The sequence below is a fragment of the Chrysochloris asiatica genome, unplaced genomic scaffold (genome assembly GCF_000296735.1).
Source record: "Chrysochloris asiatica unplaced genomic scaffold, ChrAsi1.0 scaffold00038, whole genome shotgun sequence".
NCBI classification, from domain to species: domain Eukaryota; kingdom Metazoa; phylum Chordata; class Mammalia; order Afrosoricida; family Chrysochloridae; genus Chrysochloris; species Chrysochloris asiatica.
In genome coordinates, this window is record NW_006408556.1 from 4646132 (window position 1) to 4651208 (window position 5077).

Genomic DNA, 5077 nt, shown 5'->3' on the forward strand with positions numbered 1-5077 from the left:
ATATATATACATATATACACACACGTATACCAACATATGTGTTTGCTCTTATTATTGCTGTGTTCTTGTTCCTCTTGGGTGCCCAGAGCTCCTAGGCAGGCCCAGGACTAGGGGGTGGCAACAGAGACATCTAGGGTGCAAAGTATAAGGAATGGGTATTCCCTTAATTTGTTCTCGAGGCGTTTCTGTGTCCTCACCCTAGTCCAGGCCCTGCCTTTGAGCCCACCCAGGCAGCTGGCATTGTCAAGCTCCCCACCCCTTAACTTTCTTTCCAGGCCCCTTGGGGGGATTCTAGGGTCATCCCAGTTCCCCTGGGAGAGGTGATTTCATACCAGGTGCACCTCCTCTGGTCCCCACACAGAAGTCTGTACTCAGGAAAGATTTCACAGGTCTTACTCAGATGGCTCTCTCCCTTTCCCTTCCTCCTCACTTAATATCTGCAATTCCAGCTTTAACGGTTCATCCCTTCCATTGAAGCATCCACTCACTCTGTCCTCACCCCAAGGCCACCTGTGAGTGTGAACAGTCCCTCGTCCTGGCTGAGAACGAGGAGACCTGGGAAGGATGCAGCTGCCTGAGTTTGCTCAGCGTGGGAACAGAGCAGCATCTCTGAAGGACTGACTGGTCACTACAGCCAGAAACACCACTCACTTTCTTGCCCAGCCCCATGCCCCACCCTGACCCAGAGGAGGAAGACTGGAGTTTTTTCCACTAAGATGAAGAGTATAGCAAACAGAACATTGACTATGTATGTGCTTCCAAATGCCAGACAAGAAATGTCTGCATTTTAATTAAAGTAACACATGCATTATATGATTTTTGCAAACCACATGACCTCTTCTGCCATTAATTTCCTATGAGTGCTATGTATGATATATGCATGTGTGTGTTATATGCACACACATGCTATTTACACGTGCATGTTATGTACATGGCTTGTTTTAAGTAAAATATATGGTAAGCAGTTTTTAATGCAAAAATTTCCTATTTTAACCCTTTATCTCTTATAATCTAAAGAGTTCTATTTTTATTTTTCTCACTCAAAAATTAATCAAGTTCTGGTTCTTACACATAATCATCTGGCTTAATCCCACAAGCCTAATGTTGAGCCAAAAGTTTATAGACAGAAGAAAACAAACTGTGTGGCTTCATTTATATGAAGTCAAGAATAGGTAAAAGTAATCTATGATGCTAAGCTCCTGGGGAGTGGTGACCCTGGGAGAGATATTGACAGGGAAGGGGGCTGAGGGAGTCTTTCTGGGTATTGGAATTGTTCTGAATCTTCATTTGGGGTGTTAGTTATACAAACATACATACACAGATCAAGCTGTATACTTAACATTGGTGTACTTGACCCTATGTAATGTGTATGCTGTTTCTGTGTGCCGTTGAGTTGATGCTGAATCAGCAACCCTATAGAACAGACTAGAAGTGTAGGGTTCCCTAGGCTGTAATTCTTGTGGGAGTAGATAGCATCAGTGTCAAAAGGAGCTAGCTGCTCTGTGGTCAAGTCCTAAAGTCCTACCTGTTGGGATGGGGGGGATTGGGAAATGTCATGCCTATCCTCAATGGGACAGAGGACAGTGACTGTAGACTTCGATTGTGGGGACTTCTCTTGGGTGTTTCCCAGTCTACTTTCTCCAAGATCTGCCCCAGATATGCAAAGGTAAGCCCCTGGCAGCCATGAGTACATGAACCCATCCTTGCTCCCTACCACAACTGAGTGGACAAGGGATGGAATCTGATCCAAGTTGTCACCCTGAGCTTCTCTCCTGTGATATGGACTCAACAACGTGAGTCTTTGGACTGGTCTAAACCATGAAACTAGGGAAGCACTTCTGACATGTTAATGGAAAAAATGGAGAGAGTGGAGGGGAGGAGGAATGAATCAGCCACTCAAGAGAAGCAGCCATTTCCTGACTGCCTGATGGATTTCCCAGTCCCTGGTCTGTCTGTCTGTCTGTCTGTCTCTGTCATACACACACATACACCACAGGTGGCTTCCAGGAAGTAGGACAAAGAGTCTCCAAACCTCTTCATGGTTGTCTGGGTCCTCAGTGGATACTGTGAAGATGTCCCTTGTCCAGCCTTATCCTCCTGGTCCTGCTGAACATATTGCTGCTGAAACATGTGTTCTGGTCCATGAGCACAGTCCATCCCTTTGGTCAACATCCACATGAATTCTTTTTATTTTTCTTCCCCATATTTATAATCCCAACTCCGCACTAATGTTCTCTTCAAACATGTTGCAACTATCCTATGAAAAGCCAAAATAACACTAGAGAGCCGGCTGCCCCAGCTCCATATCCAAGGTCTCTATGTGACATTACCCTCCTCCTAGTCTGGCCAAGATAGAATCTCAATATTAGTTTAGGGGATAAATCATAAAGCTGTTGTTGTTGCTAAGTGCCATCGAGTTGGTTCTGACCCACAGCAACCCTGTATAGGGTTTCCAAGGAGCAGCTGGTGAGCTGGAACCAGCGACCTTGCAATTCAAACTGACCTTGCGTTCTACAGCACTGTACCAAGAGTCCAAATCATAAAGTGAGCCACCATAAAAGAAGAAAGAAAAGAAAAACTGGTAAGTATTGTGGATTGAATTGTGTCCCCTAAAAATCTGTAAATCTTGACAACATGGCTGATAGCATGTTATGTAAATCCTAACCCTTGGTGGTGGTGGTGATTATGTACCGTGGAGTCGGTTCCGACTCATAGCAACCTTGTAGAGGGTTTCTGAGGCTGTAAATCTTTACGGGAGCAGAAAGCCTCATCTTTCTCCCACAGAACCACTGGTCGTTTTGAACTGCTGACCTTCAGATTAGCAGCCCGACTCGTAACCACTAAGCTACCAGAGCTCCTTTGTTATAATCCTGTTTGAGAATGGTTTCTTTATTACATTAATAAAGCAGGATTACCCACTGCCATCAAGTCAATTCTGACTCATAGTGCCCCTATTTGGGGCTTCTCTTTATGGGAGCAGAAAACTTCCTCTTTCTCCCTCAGAGTGGTTGGTGGATTCGAGCTGCTGACCTTGTGGTTAGCAGACCAACACATAAACCACTACACCATAAAGGCTCCTTAAATCAAGACTGTTTTTTGTTGTGAAGTGCCGTCATGATGGTTCAAACTCACAGGGACCCTGAATAAGGTGCCTGAAGATCTACTGGTGGGTTTGAACAGCTGATCTTGGTATTAGCAGCTTTGTGCTTATCCTACAGTGCCACCCCAGGACTCTTGTGCTTTAAATCAATCCTTTTTGAGGTGTAAAAGAGCAGGTGAAGCAAGCAGCAAGGAAGCACAGGCAGGGAAGTTAGATGGCACATCTAGGGAAAGCTCCAAGGCACCAAGAAACAGAAGCTGAAAAGTGACCAGGAACTTCCCCTGGAGCCAACACAGACAGAACAGCTTCCTTTAGAACCAGTGAGTTCTAACTTCTAGCCTCCCGAACTGGGAGAAAATAAAATCATGTTTATGAAAGTCACTCACTTGATACAGAAATGTAGAAAATAGAAATGTATTGGAATCCTTACTTGGGCAGCTGCCACTTGGCTATAAATCATACTTATGACTTTCATCCTTTGTCTCCCCTTACATGTCCCCTTTGTCCCCCCACCCCCCAGTCAGCATCTCTGCTGATGGCATAGTGAGTCCGACCTTCTATTCCAGGTAGATCTGGGCCCTGCGTGGCACTAGCCTGTGTTAGGTGATTGCAGTCTCCCATTAATGTATTTCTTCTTTCCATTAATTTTTAGACTGGCCAGAGCAGTAACAGGTATTTCCTGAATTCCTTACATACTCCTTCCTGCCCCCTCTGTGTATCAGCACCCTATTTCCTCATGATAATTAGGCTTAAGCACCCTACCAACATTCCTGTTTTTAAAATTACAGTATAATTGGCATACAGTTAAATTCCCACCTTTCAGTGTGTAGATCAGTGAGGAATCAGTATGGCTCTGACTTCTCAGTAGTACGAGCTCATGGATAGTCTCATGCGGGTGTTGCCATGGTCTAACCAAGAAACAACTTTTTAAAATCATGTCAAAACACCCAAGATTCCCATTTCTTAGGGAGAGACTAAGGAATGACCTGAATTGGATCAGTGCCCAGTCCTGTTTTGACGGTTTGCATGCTGTGTGATTGATGGTCCCACCAGACCCTCATAAAGCCTGGGAGACTACTCTCAGAGGCAGGGGGAGAATGTGCTGAGAAGACCAAATAAGGGGTATGCACCTGCCCTGAGTGGAGCGCTGGTGTGGCGCTGTGGGTTAATGTACCAGACTGCAGAGCTGTTCGAACTGCAAGGTCGGTGGTTCAAGCTCACTAGCTGCTCCTTGGAAACCCTATCCAGGGTTGCTATAGGTCGGAACTGACTCCACGACACTTAACAACAACCTGCAATGGATGAAAGATCTAGTTTACCACATATTTTTGCATATGGTGTGAGGATTAGACTAAGATTCTTTTTGTTTTATTTTAGATCTGTAGATGTCTGCTTGTTCCAGTGCCATTTGTTCAAAAGACTATCCTTACAAAGACTTAGCCACAGAGGGCTAGAGCTGAGAGTGAAGCATCCAGCTGATATGAAGTGAGGGGAGATGCACAAGAACACCCTAACTTGCAGACAGTACCCTTTTGACCGAGACTTGATGGCTCGGTAATCAGAACTCAACTAGAGGAAGATTGGGAAGAAAAAAAACAAAACCTTTTTTTTTTTTTTATAAAGGAAACAAGGGTAAATTGCTTCAATTTGATGAACCTGACCTATACTCAGAGTGTTAGGTACTTAAATACCAACAGAGAGTGAGAGTCTTTACATCAAGTATCAACACTATCCGCTCTGTGCACAAGGTAGATAGGGACAGGTAACTTAGACATTGGCTACCTAAAATGAGGGGGCAATAAAGGCATGATGTGACTGGCTTACAAGGTTTCAAGAGGGAGTTTAGTTTAAGAGTATGGGGAGAAACAAAGAGTCCCCACTGAATAGCTGTCATCTTGTCTAGATGGGTCTGGTGAAAGGAGATGGGGGTAAGATTCGTAAGATTCAATAGTGAATAACTGTTATCATGACTAATCG